We start from the raw sequence: 14,439 nt of genomic DNA, 5'->3' as shown, positions 1-14,439 counted from the left end.
TTGGCTTTCAGCAGAGGGCGCTGTTTCCCACCTCTTGGAAAACGCCATCACTTTGAATGGAGGAAGAGTATTTATTTTGCCCTCATGGGAGGAACATCCATCTACAGTGTTTTTCTCTCTGCTGTGAAGTTCAAACAGGCTTACAGGCTGGCTGTGGCTGCGACCGGTGGCACAAAACAGCCAGAAAAACCATACGAGCAGCAAAGTGTGCACACACATCCGAGACCGTTTGCAGAAGCGCAGTTTGACCAGTGTCGTCTTTAAAAGGAAAGTTTTCAGAGAGCTTTCCGGCTTACGGCCATACTACCCTGAGAACGCCCGATCTCGTCCGATCTCGGAAGCTAAGCAGGGGCGGGCCTGGTGAGTACTTGGATGGGAGACCGCCTGGGAATACCAGGTGCTGTAAGCTTTTTAGGCTCTTGGCTTTCAGCAGAGGGCGCTGTTTCCCACTTCTTGGAAAACGCCGTCACTTTGAATGGAGGAAGAGTATTTATTTTGCCCTCATGTGAGGAACATCCATCTACAGTGTTTTTCTCTCTGCTGTGAAGTTCAAACAGGCTTACAGGCTGGCTGTGGCTGCGACCGGTGGCACAAAACAGCCAGAAAAACCATACGAGCAGCAAAGTGTGCACACACATCCGAGACCGTTTGCAGAAGCGCAGTTTGACCAGTGTCGTCTTTAAAAGGAAAGTTTTCAGAGAGCTTTCCGGCTTACGGCCATACTACCCTGAGAACGCCCGATCTCGTCCGATCTCGGAAGCTAAGCAGGGGCGGGCCTGGTGAGTACTTGGATGGGAGACCGCCTGGGAATACCAGGTGCTGTAAGCTTTTTAGGCTCTTGGCTTTCAGCAGAGGGCGCTGTTTCCCACTTCTTGGAAAACGCCATCACTTTGAATGGAGGAAGAGTATTTATTTTGCCCTCATGTGAGGAACATCCATCTACAGTGTTTTTCTCTCTGCTGTGAAGTTCAAACAGGCTTACAGGCTGGCTGTGGCTGCGACCGGTGGCACAAAACAGCCAGAAAAACCATACGAGCAGCAAAGTGTGCACACACATCCGAGACCGTTTGCAGAAGCGCAGTTTGACCAGTGTCGTCTTTAAAAGGAAAGTTTTCAGAGAGCTTTCCGGCTTACGGCCATACTACCCTGAGAACGCCCGATCTCGTCCGATCTCGGAAGCTAAGCAGGGGCGGGCCTGGTGAGTACTTGGATGGGAGACCGCCTGGGAATACCAGGTGCTGTAAGCTTTTTAGGCTCTTGGCTTTCAGCAGAGGGCGCTGTTTCCCACTTCTTGGAAAACGCCATCACTTTGAATGGAGGAAGAGTATTTATTTTGCCCTCATGTGAGGAACATCCATCTACAGTGTTTTTCTCTCTGCTGTGAAGTTCAAACAGGCTTACAGGCTGGCTGTGGCTGCGACCGGTGGCACAAAACAGCCAGAAAAACCATACGAGCAGCAAAGTGTGCACACACATCCGAGACCGTTTGCAGAAGCGCAGTTTGACCAGTGTCGTCTTTAAAAGGAAAGTTTTCAGAGAGCTTTCCGGCTTACAGCCATACTACCCTGAGAACGCCCGATCTCGTCCGATCTCGGAAGCTAAGCAGGGGCGGGCCTGGTGAGTACTTGGAATGGGAGACCGCCTGGGAATACCAGGTGCTGTAAGCTTTTTAGGCTCTTGGCTTTCAGCAGAGGGCGCTGTTTCCCACTTCTTGGAAAACGCCATCACTTTGAATGGAGGAAGAGTATTTATTTTGCCCTCATGTGAGGAACATCCATCTACAGTGTTTTTCTCTCTGCTGTGAAGTTCAAACAGGCTTACAGGCTGGCTGTGGCTGCGACCGGTGGCACAAAACAGCCAGAAAAACCATACGAGCAGCAAAGTGTGCACACACATCCGAGACCGTTTGCAGAAGCGCAGTTTGACCAGTGTCGTCTTTAAAAGGAAAGTTTTCAGAGAGCTTTCCGGCTTACGGCCATACTACCCTGAGAACGCCCGATCTCGTCCGATCTCGGAAGCTAAGCAGGGGCGGGCCTGGTTAGTACTTGGATGGGAGACCGCCTGGGAATACCAGGTGCTGTAAGCTTTTTAGGCTCTTGGCTTTCAGCAGAGGGCGCTGTTTCCCACTTCTTGGAAAACGCCATCACTTTGAATGGAGGAAGAGTATTTATTTTGCCCTCATGTGAGGAACATCCATCTACAGTGTTTTTCTCTCTGCTGTGAAGTTCAAACAGGCTTACAGGCTGGCTGTGGCTGCGACCGGTGGCACAAAACAGCCAGAAAAACCATACGAGCAGCAAAGTGTGCACACACATCCGAGACCGTTTGAAGAAGCGCAGTTTGACCAGTGTCGTCTTTAAAAGGAAAGTTTTCAGAGAGCTTTCCGGCTTACGGCCATACTACCCTGAGAACGCCCGATCTCGTCCAATCTCGGAAGCTAAGCAGGGGCGGGCCTGGTTAGTACTTGGATGGGAGACCGCCTGGGAATACCAGGTGCTGTAAGCTTTTTAGGCTCTTGGCTTTCAGCAGAGGGCGCTGTTTCCCACTTCTTGGAAAACGCCATCACTTTGAATGGAGGAAGAGTATTTATTTTGCCCTCATGTGAGGAACATCCATCTACAGTATTTGTCTCTCTGCTGTGAAGTTCAAACAGGCTTATAGGCTGGCTGTGGCTGCGACCGGTGGCACAAAACAGCCAGAAAAACCATACGAGCAGCAAAGTGTGCACACACATCCGAGACCGTTTGCAGAAGCGCAGTTTGACCAGTGTCGTCTTTAAAAGGAAAGTTTTCAGAGAGCTTTCCGGCTTACGGCCATACTACCCTGAGAACGCCTGATCTCGTCCGATCTCGGAAGCTAAGCAGGGGCGGGCCTGGTTAGTACTTGGATGGGAGACCGCCTGGGAATACCAGGTGCTGTAAGCTTTTTAGGCTCTTGGCTTTCAGCAGAGGGCGCTGTTTCCCACTTCTTGGAAAACGCCATCACTTTGAATGGAGGAAGAGTATTTATTTTGCCCTCATGTGAGGAACATCCATCTACAGTATTTGTCTCTCTGCTGTGAAGTTCAAACAGGCTTATAGGCTGGCTGTGGCTGCGACCGGTGGCACAAAACAGCCAGAAAAACCATACGAGCAGCAAAGTGTGCACACACATCCGAGACCGTTTGCAGAAGCGCAGTTTGACCAGTGTCGTCTTTAAAAGGAAAGTTTTCAGAGAGCTTTCCGGCTTACGGCCATACTACCCTGAGAACGCCCGATCTCGTCCGATCTCGGAAGCTAAGCAGGGGCGGGCCTGGTTAGTACTTGGATGGGAGACCGCCTGGGAATAGCAGGTGCTGTAAGCTTTTTAGGCTCTTGGCTTTCAGCAGAGGGCGCTGTTTCCCACTTCTTGGAAAACGCCATCACTTTGAATGGAGGAAGAGTATTTATTTTGCCCTCATGTGAGGAACATCCATCTATTTGTCTCTCTGCTGTGAAGTTCAAACAGGCTTATAGGCTGGCTGTGGCTGCGACCGGTGGCACAAAACAGCCAGAAAAACCATACGAGCAGCAAAGTGTGCACACACATCCGAGACCGTTTGCAGAAGCGCAGTTTGACCAGTGTCGTCTTTAAAAGGAAAGTTTTCAGAGAGCTTTCCGGCTTACGGCCATACTACCCTGAGAACGCCCGATCTCGTCCGATCTCGGAAGCTAAGCAGGGGCGGGCCTGGTTAGTACTTGGATGGGAGACCGCCTGGGAATAGCAGGTGCTGTAAGCTTTTTAGGCTCTTGGCTTTCAGCAGAGGGCGCTGTTTCCCACTTCTTGGAAAACGCCATCACTTTGAATGGAGGAAGAGTATTTATTTTGCCCTCATGTGAGGAACATCCATCTATTTGTCTCTCTGCTGTGAAGTTCAAACAGGCTTATAGGCTGGCTGTGGCTGCGACCGGTGGCACAAAACAGCCAGAAAAACCATACGAGCAGCAAAGTGTGCACACACATCCGAGACCGTTTCAAGAAGCGCAGTTTGACCAGTGTCGTCTTTAAAAGGAAAGTTTTCAGAGAGCTTTCCGGCTTACGGCCATACTACCCTGAGAACGCCCGATCTCGTCCGATCTCGGAAGCTAAGCAGGGGCGGGCCTGGTTAGTACTTGGATGGGAGACCGCCTGGGAATACCAGGTGCTGTAAGCTTTTTAGGCTCTTGGCTTTCAGCAGAGGGCGCTGTTTCCCACTTCTTGGAAAACGCCATCACTTTGAATGGAGGAAGAGTATTTATTTTGCCCTCATGTGAGGAACATCCATCTACAGTGTTTTTCTCTCTGCTGTGAAGTTCAAACAGGCTTACAGGCTGGCTGTGGCTGCGACCGGTGGCACAAAACAGCCAGAAAAACCATACGAGCAGCAAAGTGTGCACACACATCCGAGACCGTTTGCAGAAGCGCAGTTTGACCAGTGTCGTCTTTAAAAGGAAAGTTTTCAGAGAGCTTTCCGGCTTACGGCCATACTACCCTGAGAACGCCCGATCTCGTCCGATCTCGGAAGCTAAGCAGGGGCGGGCCTGGTTAGTACTTGGATGGGAGACCGCCTGGGAATACCAGGTGCTGAAAGCTTTTTAGGCTCTTGGCTTTCAGCAGAGGGCGCTGTTTCCCACCTCTTGGAAAACGCCATCACTTTGAATGGAGGAAGAGTATTTATTTTGCCCTCATGGGAGGAACATCCATCTACAGTGTTTTTCTCTCTGCTGTGAAGTTCAAACAGGCTTACAGGCTGGCTGTGGCTGCGACCGGTGGCACAAAACAGCCAGAAAAACCATACGAGCAGCAAAGTGTGCACACACATCCGAGACCGTTTGCAGAAGCGCAGTTTGACCAGTGTCGTCTTTAAAAGGAAAGTTTTCAGAGAGCTTTCCGGCTTACGGCCATACTACCCTGAGAACGCCCGATCTCGTCCGATCTCGGAAGCTAAGCAGGGGCGGGCCTGGTGAGTACTTGGATGGGAGACCGCCTGGGAATACCAGGTGCTGTAAGCTTTTTAGGCTCTTGGCTTTCAGCAGAGGGCGCTGTTTCCCACTTCTTGGAAAACGCCGTCACTTTGAATGGAGGAAGAGTATTTATTTTGCCCTCATGTGAGGAACATCCATCTACAGTGTTTTTCTCTCTGCTGTGAAGTTCAAACAGGCTTACAGGCTGGCTGTGGCTGCGACCGGTGGCACAAAACAGCCAGAAAAACCATACGAGCAGCAAAGTGTGCACACACATCCGAGACCGTTTGCAGAAGCGCAGTTTGACCAGTGTCGTCTTTAAAAGGAAAGTTTTCAGAGAGCTTTCCGGCTTACGGCCATACTACCCTGAGAACGCCCGATCTCGTCCGATCTCGGAAGCTAAGCAGGGGCGGGCCTGGTTAGTACTTGGATGGGAGACCGCCTGGGAATACCAGGTGCTGAAAGCTTTTTAGGCTCTTGGCTTTCAGCAGAGGGCGCTGTTTCCCACCTCTTGGAAAACGCCATCACTTTGAATGGAGGAAGAGTATTTATTTTGCCCTCATGGGAGGAACATCCATCTACAGTGTTTTTCTCTCTGCTGTGAAGTTCAAACAGGCTTACAGGCTGGCTGTGGCTGCGACCGGTGGCACAAAACAGCCAGAAAAACCATACGAGCAGCAAAGTGTGCACACACATCCGAGACCGTTTGCAGAAGCGCAGTTTGACCAGTGTCGTCTTTAAAAGGAAAGTTTTCAGAGAGCTTTCCGGCTTACGGCCATACTACCCTGAGAACGCCCGATCTCGTCCGATCTCGGAAGCTAAGCAGGGGCGGGCCTGGTGAGTACTTGGATGGGAGACCGCCTGGGAATACCAGGTGCTGTAAGCTTTTTAGGCTCTTGGCTTTCAGCAGAGGGCGCTGTTTCCCACTTCTTGGAAAACGCCATCACTTTGAATGGAGGAAGAGTATTTATTTTGCCCTCATGTGAGGAACATCCATCTACAGTGTTTTTCTCTCTGCTGTGAAGTTCAAACAGGCTTACAGGCTGGCTGTGGCTGCGACCGGTGGCACAAAACAGCCAGAAAAACCATACGAGCAGCAAAGTGTGCACACACATCCGAGACCGTTTGCAGAAGCGCAGTTTGACCAGTGTCGTCTTTAAAAGGAAAGTTTTCAGAGAGCTTTCCGGCTTACGGCCATACTACCCTGAGAACGCCCGATCTCGTCCGATCTCGGAAGCTAAGCAGGGGCGGGCCTGGTGAGTACTTGGATGGGAGACCGCCTGGGAATACCAGGTGCTGTAAGCTTTTTAGGCTCTTGGCTTTCAGCAGAGGGCGCTGTTTCCCACTTCTTGGAAAACGCCATCACTTTGAATGGAGGAAGAGTATTTATTTTGCCCTCATGTGAGGAACATCCATCTACAGTGTTTTTCTCTCTGCTGTGAAGTTCAAACAGGCTTACAGGCTGGCTGTGGCTGCGACCGGTGGCACAAAACAGCCAGAAAAACCATACGAGCAGCAAAGTGTGCACACACATCCGAGACCGTTTGCAGAAGCGCAGTTTGACCAGTGTCGTCTTTAAAAGGAAAGTTTTCAGAGAGCTTTCCGGCTTACAGCCATACTACCCTGAGAACGCCCGATCTCGTCCGATCTCGGAAGCTAAGCAGGGGCGGGCCTGGTGAGTACTTGGAATGGGAGACCGCCTGGGAATACCAGGTGCTGTAAGCTTTTTAGGCTCTTGGCTTTCAGCAGAGGGCGCTGTTTCCCACTTCTTGGAAAACGCCATCACTTTGAATGGAGGAAGAGTATTTATTTTGCCCTCATGTGAGGAACATCCATCTACAGTGTTTTTCTCTCTGCTGTGAAGTTCAAACAGGCTTACAGGCTGGCTGTGGCTGCGACCGGTGGCACAAAACAGCCAGAAAAACCATACGAGCAGCAAAGTGTGCACACACATCCGAGACCGTTTGCAGAAGCGCAGTTTGACCAGTGTCGTCTTTAAAAGGAAAGTTTTCAGAGAGCTTTCCGGCTTACGGCCATACTACCCTGAGAACGCCCGATCTCGTCCGATCTCGGAAGCTAAGCAGGGGCGGGCCTGGTTAGTACTTGGATGGGAGACCGCCTGGGAATACCAGGTGCTGTAAGCTTTTTAGGCTCTTGGCTTTCAGCAGAGGGCGCTGTTTCCCACTTCTTGGAAAACGCCATCACTTTGAATGGAGGAAGAGTATTTATTTTGCCCTCATGTGAGGAACATCCATCTACAGTGTTTTTCTCTCTGCTGTGAAGTTCAAACAGGCTTACAGGCTGGCTGTGGCTGCGACCGGTGGCACAAAACAGCCAGAAAAACCATACGAGCAGCAAAGTGTGCACACACATCCGAGACCGTTTGCAGAAGCGCAGTTTGACCAGTGTCGTCTTTAAAAGGAAAGTTTTCAGAGAGCTTTCCGGCTTACGGCCATACTACCCTGAGAACGCCCGATCTCGTCCGATCTCGGAAGCTAAGCAGGGGCGGGCCTGGTGAGTACTTGGAATGGGAGACCGCCTGGGAATACCAGGTGCTGTAAGCTTTTTAGGCTCTTGGCTTTCAGCAGAGGGCGCTGTTTCCCACTTCTTGGAAAACGCCATCACTTTGAATGGAGGAAGAGTATTTATTTTGCCCTCATGTGAGGAACATCCATCTACAGTGTTTTTCTCTCTGCTGTGAAGTTCAAACAGGCTTACAGGCTGGCTGTGGCTGCGACCGGTGGCACAAAACAGCCAGAAAAACCATACGAGCAGCAAAGTGTGCACACACATCCGAGACCGTTTGCAGAAGCGCAGTTTGACCAGTGTCGTCTTTAAAAGGAAAGTTTTCAGAGAGCTTTCCGGCTTACGGCCATACTACCCTGAGAACGCCCGATCTCGTCCGATCTCGGAAGCTAAGCAGGGGCGGGCCTGGTGAGTACTTGGATGGGAGACCGCCTGGGAATACCAGGTGCTGTAAGCTTTTTAGGCTCTTGGCTTTCAGCAGAGGGCGCTGTTTCCCACTTCTTGGAAAACGCCATCACTTTGAATGGAGGAAGAGTATTTATTTTGCCCTCATGTGAGGAACATCCATCTACAGTGTTTTTCTCTCTGCTGTGAAGTTCAAACAGGCTTACAGGCTGGCTGTGGCTGCGACCGGTGGCACAAAACAGCCAGAAAAACCATACGAGCAGCAAAGTGTGCACACACATCCGAGACCGTTTGCAGAAGCGCAGTTTGACCAGTGTCGTCTTTAAAAGGAAAGTTTTCAGAGAGCTTTCCGGCTTACGGCCATACTACCCTGAGAACGCCCGATCTCGTCCGATCTCGGAAGCTAAGCAGGGGCGGGCCTGGTTAGTACTTGGATGGGAGACCGCCTGGGAATACCAGGTGCTGAAAGCTTTTTAGGCTCTTGGCTTTCAGCAGAGGGCGCTGTTTCCCACCTCTTGGAAAACGCCATCACTTTGAATGGAGGAAGAGTATTTATTTTGCCCTCATGGGAGGAACATCCATCTACAGTGTTTTTCTCTCTGCTGTGAAGTTCAAACAGGCTTACAGGCTGGCTGTGGCTGCGACCGGTGGCACAAAACAGCCAGAAAAACCATACGAGCAGCAAAGTGTGCACACACATCCGAGACCGTTTGCAGAAGCGCAGTTTGACCAGTGTCGTCTTTAAAAGGAAAGTTTTCAGAGAGCTTTCCGGCTTACGGCCATACTACCCTGAGAACGCCCGATCTCGTCCGATCTCGGAAGCTAAGCAGGGGCGGGCCTGGTGAGTACTTGGATGGGAGACCGCCTGGGAATACCAGGTGCTGTAAGCTTTTTAGGCTCTTGGCTTTCAGCAGAGGGCGCTGTTTCCCACTTCTTGGAAAACGCCGTCACTTTGAATGGAGGAAGAGTATTTATTTTGCCCTCATGTGAGGAACATCCATCTACAGTGTTTTTCTCTCTGCTGTGAAGTTCAAACAGGCTTACAGGCTGGCTGTGGCTGCGACCGGTGGCACAAAACAGCCAGAAAAACCATACGAGCAGCAAAGTGTGCACACACATCCGAGACCGTTTGCAGAAGCGCAGTTTGACCAGTGTCGTCTTTAAAAGGAAAGTTTTCAGAGAGCTTTCCGGCTTACGGCCATACTACCCTGAGAACGCCCGATCTCGTCCGATCTCGGAAGCTAAGCAGGGGCGGGCCTGGTTAGTACTTGGATGGGAGACCGCCTGGGAATACCAGGTGCTGAAAGCTTTTTAGGCTCTTGGCTTTCAGCAGAGGGCGCTGTTTCCCACCTCTTGGAAAACGCCATCACTTTGAATGGAGGAAGAGTATTTATTTTGCCCTCATGGGAGGAACATCCATCTACAGTGTTTTTCTCTCTGCTGTGAAGTTCAAACAGGCTTACAGGCTGGCTGTGGCTGCGACCGGTGGCACAAAACAGCCAGAAAAACCATACGAGCAGCAAAGTGTGCACACACATCCGAGACCGTTTGCAGAAGCGCAGTTTGACCAGTGTCGTCTTTAAAAGGAAAGTTTTCAGAGAGCTTTCCGGCTTACGGCCATACTACCCTGAGAACGCCCGATCTCGTCCGATCTCGGAAGCTAAGCAGGGGCGGGCCTGGTGAGTACTTGGATGGGAGACCGCCTGGGAATACCAGGTGCTGTAAGCTTTTTAGGCTCTTGGCTTTCAGCAGAGGGCGCTGTTTCCCACTTCTTGGAAAACGCCATCACTTTGAATGGAGGAAGAGTATTTATTTTGCCCTCATGTGAGGAACATCCATCTACAGTGTTTTTCTCTCTGCTGTGAAGTTCAAACAGGCTTACAGGCTGGCTGTGGCTGCGACCGGTGGCACAAAACAGCCAGAAAAACCATACGAGCAGCAAAGTGTGCACACACATCCGAGACCGTTTGCAGAAGCGCAGTTTGACCAGTGTCGTCTTTAAAAGGAAAGTTTTCAGAGAGCTTTCCGGCTTACGGCCATACTACCCTGAGAACGCCCGATCTCGTCCGATCTCGGAAGCTAAGCAGGGGCGGGCCTGGTGAGTACTTGGATGGGAGACCGCCTGGGAATACCAGGTGCTGTAAGCTTTTTAGGCTCTTGGCTTTCAGCAGAGGGCGCTGTTTCCCACTTCTTGGAAAACGCCGTCACTTTGAATGGAGGAAGAGTATTTATTTTGCCCTCATGTGAGGAACATCCATCTACAGTGTTTTTCTCTCTGCTGTGAAGTTCAAACAGGCTTACAGGCTGGCTGTGGCTGCGACCGGTGGCACAAAACAGCCAGAAAAACCATACGAGCAGCAAAGTGTGCACACACATCCGAGACCGTTTGCAGAAGCGCAGTTTGACCAGTGTCGTCTTTAAAAGGAAAGTTTTCAGAGAGCTTTCCGGCTTACGGCCATACTACCCTGAGAACGCCCGATCTCGTCCGATCTCGGAAGCTAAGCAGGGGCGGGCCTGGTTAGTACTTGGATGGGAGACCGCCTGGGAATACCAGGTGCTGAAAGCTTTTTAGGCTCTTGGCTTTCAGCAGAGGGCGCTGTTTCCCACCTCTTGGAAAACGCCATCACTTTGAATGGAGGAAGAGTATTTATTTTGCCCTCATGGGAGGAACATCCATCTACAGTGTTTTTCTCTCTGCTGTGAAGTTCAAACAGGCTTACAGGCTGGCTGTGGCTGCGACCGGTGGCACAAAACAGCCAGAAAAACCATACGAGCAGCAAAGTGTGCACACACATCCGAGACCGTTTGCAGAAGCGCAGTTTGACCAGTGTCGTCTTTAAAAGGAAAGTTTTCAGAGAGCTTTCCGGCTTACGGCCGTACTACCCTGAGAACGCCCGATCTCGTCCGATCTCGGAAGCTAAGCAGGGGCGGGCCTGGTGAGTACTTGGATGGGAGACCGCCTGGGAATACCAGGTGCTGTAAGCTTTTTAGGCTCTTGGCTTTCAGCAGAGGGCGCTGTTTCCCACTTCTTGGAAAACGCCATCACTTTGAATGGAGGAAGAGTATTTATTTTGCCCTCATGTGAGGAACATCCATCTACAGTGTTTTTCTCTCTGCTGTGAAGTTCAAACAGGCTTACAGGCTGGCTGTGGCTGCGACCGGTGGCACAAAACAGCCAGAAAAACCATACGAGCAGCAAAGTGTGCACACACATCCGAGACCGTTTGCAGAAGCGCAGTTTGACCAGTGTCGTCTTTAAAAGGAAAGTTTTCAGAGAGCTTTCCGGCTTACGGCCATACTACCCTGAGAACGCCCGATCTCGTCCGATCTCGGAAGCTAAGCAGGGGCGGGCCTGGTGAGTACTTGGAATGGGAGACCGCCTGGGAATACCAGGTGCTGTAAGCTTTTTAGGCTCTTGGCTTTCAGCAGAGGGCGCTGTTTCCCACTTCTTGGAAAACGCCATCACTTTGAATGGAGGAAGAGTATTTATTTTGCCCTCATGTGAGGAACATCCATCTACAGTGTTTTTCTCTCTGCTGTGAAGTTCAAACAGGCTTACAGGCTGGCTGTGGCTGCGACCGGTGGCACAAAACAGCCAGAAAAACCATACGAGCAGCAAAGTGTGCACACACATCCGAGACCGTTTGCAGAAGCGCAGTTTGACCAGTGTCGTCTTTAAAAGGAAAGTTTTCAGAGAGCTTTCCGGCTTACGGCCATACTACCCTGAGAACGCCCGATCTCGTCCGATCTCGGAAGCTAAGCAGGGGCGGGCCTGGTGAGTACTTGGATGGGAGACCGCCTGGGAATACCAGGTGCTGTAAGCTTTTTAGGCTCTTGGCTTTCAGCAGAGGGCGCTGTTTCCCACTTCTTGGAAAACGCCATCACTTTGAATGGAGGAAGAGTATTTATTTTGCCCTCATGTGAGGAACATCCATCTACAGTGTTTTTCTCTCTGCTGTGAAGTTCAAACAGGCTTACAGGCTGGCTGTGGCTGCGACCGGTGGCACAAAACAGCCAGAAAAACCATACGAGCAGCAAAGTGTGCACACACATCCGAGACCGTTTGCAGAAGCGCAGTTTGACCAGTGTCGTCTTTAAAAGGAAAGTTTTCAGAGAGCTTTCCGGCTTACGGCCATACTACCCTGAGAACGCCCGATCTCGTCCGATCTCGGAAGCTAAGCAGGGGCGGGCCTGGTTAGTACTTGGATGGGAGACCGCCTGGGAATACCAGGTGCTGAAAGCTTTTTAGGCTCTTGGCTTTCAGCAGAGGGCGCTGTTTCCCACCTCTTGGAAAACGCCATCACTTTGAATGGAGGAAGAGTATTTATTTTGCCCTCATGGGAGGAACATCCATCTACAGTGTTTTTCTCTCTGCTGTGAAGTTCAAACAGGCTTACAGGCTGGCTGTGGCTGCGACCGGTGGCACAAAACAGCCAGAAAAACCATACGAGCAGCAAAGTGTGCACACACATCCGAGACCGTTTGCAGAAGCGCAGTTTGACCAGTGTCGTCTTTAAAAGGAAAGTTTTCAGAGAGCTTTCCGGCTTACGGCCATACTACCCTGAGAACGCCCGATCTCGTCTGATCTCGGAAGCTAAGCAGGGGCGGGCCTGGTGAGTACTTGGATGGGAGACCGCCTGGGAATACCAGGTGCTGTAAGCTTTTTAGGCTCTTGGCTTTCAGCAGAGGGCGCTGTTTCCCACTTCTTGGAAAACGCCATCACTTTGAATGGAGGAAGAGTATTTATTTTGCCCTCATGTGAGGAACATCCATCTATTTGTCTCTCTGCTGTGAAGTTCAAACAGGCTTATAGGCTGGCTGTGGCTGCGACCGGTGGCACAAAACAGCCAGAAAAACCATACGAGCAGCAAAGTGTGCACACACATCCGAGACCGTTTCAAGAAGCGCAGTTTGACCAGTGTCGTCTTTAAAAGGAAAGTTTTCAGAGAGCTTTCCGGCTTACGGCCATACTACCCTGAGAACGCCCGATCTCGTCCGATCTCGGAAGCTAAGCAGGGGCGGGCCTGGTTAGTACTTGGATGGGAGACCGCCTGGGAATACCAGGTGCTGTAAGCTTTTTAGGCTCTTGGCTTTCAGCAGAGGGCGCTGTTTCCCACTTCTTGGAAAACGCCATCACTTTGAATGGAGGAAGAGTATTTATTTTGCCCTCATGTGAGGAACATCCATCTACAGTGTTTTTCTCTCTGCTGTGAAGTTCAAACAGGCTTACAGGCTGGCTGTGGCTGCGACCGGTGGCACAAAACAGCCAGAAAAACCATACGAGCAGCAAAGTGTGCACACACATCCGAGACCGTTTGCAGAAGCGCAGTTTGACCAGTGTCGTCTTTAAAAGGAAAGTTTTCAGAGAGCTTTCCGGCTTACGGCCATACTACCCTGAGAACGCCCGATCTCGTCCGATCTCGGAAGCTAAGCAGGGGCGGGCCTGGTTAGTACTTGGATGGGAGACCGCCTGGGAATACCAGGTGCTGAAAGCTTTTTAGGCTCTTGGCTTTCAGCAGAGGGCGCTGTTTCCCACCTCTTGGAAAACGCCATCACTTTGAATGGAGGAAGAGTATTTATTTTGCCCTCATGGGAGGAACATCCATCTACAGTGTTTTTCTCTCTGCTGTGAAGTTCAAACAGGCTTACAGGCTGGCTGTGGCTGCGACCGGTGGCACAAAACAGCCAGAAAAACCATACGAGCAGCAAAGTGTGCACACACATCCGAGACCGTTTGCAGAAGCGCAGTTTGACCAGTGTCGTCTTTAAAAGGAAAGTTTTCAGAGAGCTTTCCGGCTTACGGCCATACTACCCTGAGAACGCCCGATCTCGTCCGATCTCGGAAGCTAAGCAGGGGCGGGCCTGGTGAGTACTTGGATGGGAGACCGCCTGGGAATACCAGGTGCTGTAAGCTTTTTAGGCTCTTGGCTTTCAGCAGAGGGCGCTGTTTCCCACTTCTTGGAAAACGCCGTCACTTTGAATGGAGGAAGAGTATTTATTTTGCCCTCATGTGAGGAACATCCATCTACAGTGTTTTTCTCTCTGCTGTGAAGTTCAAACAGGCTTACAGGCTGGCTGTGGCTGCGACCGGTGGCACAAAACAGCCAGAAAAACCATACGAGCAGCAAAGTGTGCACACACATCCGAGACCGTTTGCAGAAGCGCAGTTTGACCAGTGTCGTCTTTAAAAGGAAAGTTTTCAGAGAGCTTTCCGGCTTACGGCCATACTACCCTGAGAACGCCCGATCTCGTCCGATCTCGGAAGCTAAGCAGGGGCGGGCCTGGTTAGTACTTGGATGGGAGACCGCCTGGGAATACCAGGTGCTGAAAGCTTTTTAGGCTCTTGGCTTTCAGCAGAGGGCGCTGTTTCCCACCTCTTGGAAAACGCCATCACTTTGAATGGAGGAAGAGTATTTATTTTGCCCTCATGGGAGGAACATCCATCTACAGTGTTTTTCTCTCTGCTGTGAAGTTCAAACAGGCTTACAGGCTGGCTGTGGCTGCGACCGGTGGCACAAAACAGCCAGAAAAACCATACGAGCAGCAA

General features: G+C 51.0%; 34 non-coding genes across 34 annotated transcripts; all 34 read left to right on the top strand.

Annotated features, from left to right (window-relative positions):
• The first annotated feature begins 290 nt into the window (after nucleotides 1–290).
• Nucleotides 291–409, top strand: LOC129174925 (5S ribosomal RNA). The gene has a single exon (XR_008567897.1). It is a non-coding gene; the product is annotated as a 5S ribosomal RNA (ribosomal RNA).
• Nucleotides 410–709: 300 nt separating this feature from the next.
• LOC129174924 (5S ribosomal RNA) lies at nucleotides 710–828 on the top strand. Its single transcript, XR_008567896.1, has one exon. It is a non-coding gene; the product is annotated as a 5S ribosomal RNA (ribosomal RNA).
• A 300-nt stretch (nucleotides 829–1,128) lies between these two features.
• On the top strand, nucleotides 1,129–1,247 carry LOC129174923 (5S ribosomal RNA). The gene has a single exon (XR_008567895.1). It is a non-coding gene; the product is annotated as a 5S ribosomal RNA (ribosomal RNA).
• Nucleotides 1,248–1,547: 300 nt separating this feature from the next.
• Nucleotides 1,548–1,667, top strand: LOC129175367 (5S ribosomal RNA). Its single transcript, XR_008568328.1, has one exon. It is a non-coding gene; the product is annotated as a 5S ribosomal RNA (ribosomal RNA).
• A 300-nt stretch (nucleotides 1,668–1,967) lies between these two features.
• On the top strand, nucleotides 1,968–2,086 carry LOC129175481 (5S ribosomal RNA). The gene has a single exon (XR_008568433.1). It is a non-coding gene; the product is annotated as a 5S ribosomal RNA (ribosomal RNA).
• A 300-nt stretch (nucleotides 2,087–2,386) lies between these two features.
• LOC129175163 (5S ribosomal RNA) lies at nucleotides 2,387–2,505 on the top strand. Its single transcript, XR_008568133.1, has one exon. It is a non-coding gene; the product is annotated as a 5S ribosomal RNA (ribosomal RNA).
• Nucleotides 2,506–2,805: 300 nt separating this feature from the next.
• On the top strand, nucleotides 2,806–2,924 carry LOC129175584 (5S ribosomal RNA). The gene has a single exon (XR_008568533.1). It is a non-coding gene; the product is annotated as a 5S ribosomal RNA (ribosomal RNA).
• Nucleotides 2,925–3,224: 300 nt separating this feature from the next.
• LOC129174969 (5S ribosomal RNA) lies at nucleotides 3,225–3,343 on the top strand. The gene has a single exon (XR_008567940.1). It is a non-coding gene; the product is annotated as a 5S ribosomal RNA (ribosomal RNA).
• Nucleotides 3,344–3,638: 295 nt separating this feature from the next.
• LOC129174968 (5S ribosomal RNA) lies at nucleotides 3,639–3,757 on the top strand. The gene has a single exon (XR_008567939.1). It is a non-coding gene; the product is annotated as a 5S ribosomal RNA (ribosomal RNA).
• Nucleotides 3,758–4,052: 295 nt separating this feature from the next.
• On the top strand, nucleotides 4,053–4,171 carry LOC129175480 (5S ribosomal RNA). The gene has a single exon (XR_008568432.1). It is a non-coding gene; the product is annotated as a 5S ribosomal RNA (ribosomal RNA).
• A 300-nt stretch (nucleotides 4,172–4,471) lies between these two features.
• Nucleotides 4,472–4,590, top strand: LOC129175156 (5S ribosomal RNA). The gene has a single exon (XR_008568126.1). It is a non-coding gene; the product is annotated as a 5S ribosomal RNA (ribosomal RNA).
• A 300-nt stretch (nucleotides 4,591–4,890) lies between these two features.
• On the top strand, nucleotides 4,891–5,009 carry LOC129174922 (5S ribosomal RNA). The gene has a single exon (XR_008567894.1). It is a non-coding gene; the product is annotated as a 5S ribosomal RNA (ribosomal RNA).
• Nucleotides 5,010–5,309: 300 nt separating this feature from the next.
• LOC129175155 (5S ribosomal RNA) lies at nucleotides 5,310–5,428 on the top strand. Its single transcript, XR_008568125.1, has one exon. It is a non-coding gene; the product is annotated as a 5S ribosomal RNA (ribosomal RNA).
• A 300-nt stretch (nucleotides 5,429–5,728) lies between these two features.
• LOC129174921 (5S ribosomal RNA) lies at nucleotides 5,729–5,847 on the top strand. The gene has a single exon (XR_008567893.1). It is a non-coding gene; the product is annotated as a 5S ribosomal RNA (ribosomal RNA).
• Nucleotides 5,848–6,147: 300 nt separating this feature from the next.
• On the top strand, nucleotides 6,148–6,266 carry LOC129174919 (5S ribosomal RNA). The gene has a single exon (XR_008567891.1). It is a non-coding gene; the product is annotated as a 5S ribosomal RNA (ribosomal RNA).
• Nucleotides 6,267–6,566: 300 nt separating this feature from the next.
• Nucleotides 6,567–6,686, top strand: LOC129175366 (5S ribosomal RNA). The gene has a single exon (XR_008568327.1). It is a non-coding gene; the product is annotated as a 5S ribosomal RNA (ribosomal RNA).
• Nucleotides 6,687–6,986: 300 nt separating this feature from the next.
• On the top strand, nucleotides 6,987–7,105 carry LOC129175479 (5S ribosomal RNA). Its single transcript, XR_008568431.1, has one exon. It is a non-coding gene; the product is annotated as a 5S ribosomal RNA (ribosomal RNA).
• Nucleotides 7,106–7,405: 300 nt separating this feature from the next.
• Nucleotides 7,406–7,525, top strand: LOC129175334 (5S ribosomal RNA). The gene has a single exon (XR_008568297.1). It is a non-coding gene; the product is annotated as a 5S ribosomal RNA (ribosomal RNA).
• Nucleotides 7,526–7,825: 300 nt separating this feature from the next.
• LOC129174918 (5S ribosomal RNA) lies at nucleotides 7,826–7,944 on the top strand. The gene has a single exon (XR_008567890.1). It is a non-coding gene; the product is annotated as a 5S ribosomal RNA (ribosomal RNA).
• A 300-nt stretch (nucleotides 7,945–8,244) lies between these two features.
• On the top strand, nucleotides 8,245–8,363 carry LOC129175153 (5S ribosomal RNA). Its single transcript, XR_008568123.1, has one exon. It is a non-coding gene; the product is annotated as a 5S ribosomal RNA (ribosomal RNA).
• A 300-nt stretch (nucleotides 8,364–8,663) lies between these two features.
• On the top strand, nucleotides 8,664–8,782 carry LOC129174917 (5S ribosomal RNA). Its single transcript, XR_008567889.1, has one exon. It is a non-coding gene; the product is annotated as a 5S ribosomal RNA (ribosomal RNA).
• Nucleotides 8,783–9,082: 300 nt separating this feature from the next.
• LOC129175152 (5S ribosomal RNA) lies at nucleotides 9,083–9,201 on the top strand. Its single transcript, XR_008568122.1, has one exon. It is a non-coding gene; the product is annotated as a 5S ribosomal RNA (ribosomal RNA).
• A 300-nt stretch (nucleotides 9,202–9,501) lies between these two features.
• LOC129174916 (5S ribosomal RNA) lies at nucleotides 9,502–9,620 on the top strand. Its single transcript, XR_008567888.1, has one exon. It is a non-coding gene; the product is annotated as a 5S ribosomal RNA (ribosomal RNA).
• A 300-nt stretch (nucleotides 9,621–9,920) lies between these two features.
• On the top strand, nucleotides 9,921–10,039 carry LOC129174915 (5S ribosomal RNA). The gene has a single exon (XR_008567887.1). It is a non-coding gene; the product is annotated as a 5S ribosomal RNA (ribosomal RNA).
• Nucleotides 10,040–10,339: 300 nt separating this feature from the next.
• LOC129175151 (5S ribosomal RNA) lies at nucleotides 10,340–10,458 on the top strand. Its single transcript, XR_008568121.1, has one exon. It is a non-coding gene; the product is annotated as a 5S ribosomal RNA (ribosomal RNA).
• A 300-nt stretch (nucleotides 10,459–10,758) lies between these two features.
• Nucleotides 10,759–10,877, top strand: LOC129175170 (5S ribosomal RNA). The gene has a single exon (XR_008568139.1). It is a non-coding gene; the product is annotated as a 5S ribosomal RNA (ribosomal RNA).
• A 300-nt stretch (nucleotides 10,878–11,177) lies between these two features.
• Nucleotides 11,178–11,297, top strand: LOC129175332 (5S ribosomal RNA). The gene has a single exon (XR_008568295.1). It is a non-coding gene; the product is annotated as a 5S ribosomal RNA (ribosomal RNA).
• Nucleotides 11,298–11,597: 300 nt separating this feature from the next.
• Nucleotides 11,598–11,716, top strand: LOC129174914 (5S ribosomal RNA). The gene has a single exon (XR_008567886.1). It is a non-coding gene; the product is annotated as a 5S ribosomal RNA (ribosomal RNA).
• Nucleotides 11,717–12,016: 300 nt separating this feature from the next.
• On the top strand, nucleotides 12,017–12,135 carry LOC129175150 (5S ribosomal RNA). The gene has a single exon (XR_008568120.1). It is a non-coding gene; the product is annotated as a 5S ribosomal RNA (ribosomal RNA).
• A 300-nt stretch (nucleotides 12,136–12,435) lies between these two features.
• On the top strand, nucleotides 12,436–12,554 carry LOC129174966 (5S ribosomal RNA). The gene has a single exon (XR_008567936.1). It is a non-coding gene; the product is annotated as a 5S ribosomal RNA (ribosomal RNA).
• A 295-nt stretch (nucleotides 12,555–12,849) lies between these two features.
• On the top strand, nucleotides 12,850–12,968 carry LOC129175478 (5S ribosomal RNA). The gene has a single exon (XR_008568430.1). It is a non-coding gene; the product is annotated as a 5S ribosomal RNA (ribosomal RNA).
• Nucleotides 12,969–13,268: 300 nt separating this feature from the next.
• LOC129175149 (5S ribosomal RNA) lies at nucleotides 13,269–13,387 on the top strand. Its single transcript, XR_008568119.1, has one exon. It is a non-coding gene; the product is annotated as a 5S ribosomal RNA (ribosomal RNA).
• A 300-nt stretch (nucleotides 13,388–13,687) lies between these two features.
• On the top strand, nucleotides 13,688–13,806 carry LOC129174913 (5S ribosomal RNA). The gene has a single exon (XR_008567885.1). It is a non-coding gene; the product is annotated as a 5S ribosomal RNA (ribosomal RNA).
• Nucleotides 13,807–14,106: 300 nt separating this feature from the next.
• LOC129175147 (5S ribosomal RNA) lies at nucleotides 14,107–14,225 on the top strand. Its single transcript, XR_008568117.1, has one exon. It is a non-coding gene; the product is annotated as a 5S ribosomal RNA (ribosomal RNA).
• The last annotated feature ends 214 nt before the right edge of the window (nucleotides 14,226–14,439 follow it).

This window comes from Dunckerocampus dactyliophorus, unplaced genomic scaffold (assembly GCF_027744805.1).
Source record: "Dunckerocampus dactyliophorus isolate RoL2022-P2 unplaced genomic scaffold, RoL_Ddac_1.1 HiC_scaffold_23, whole genome shotgun sequence".
In the NCBI taxonomy this organism is placed as follows: domain Eukaryota; kingdom Metazoa; phylum Chordata; class Actinopteri; order Syngnathiformes; family Syngnathidae; genus Dunckerocampus; species Dunckerocampus dactyliophorus.
This window is presented reverse-complemented; position numbering and strand designations above follow the sequence as displayed.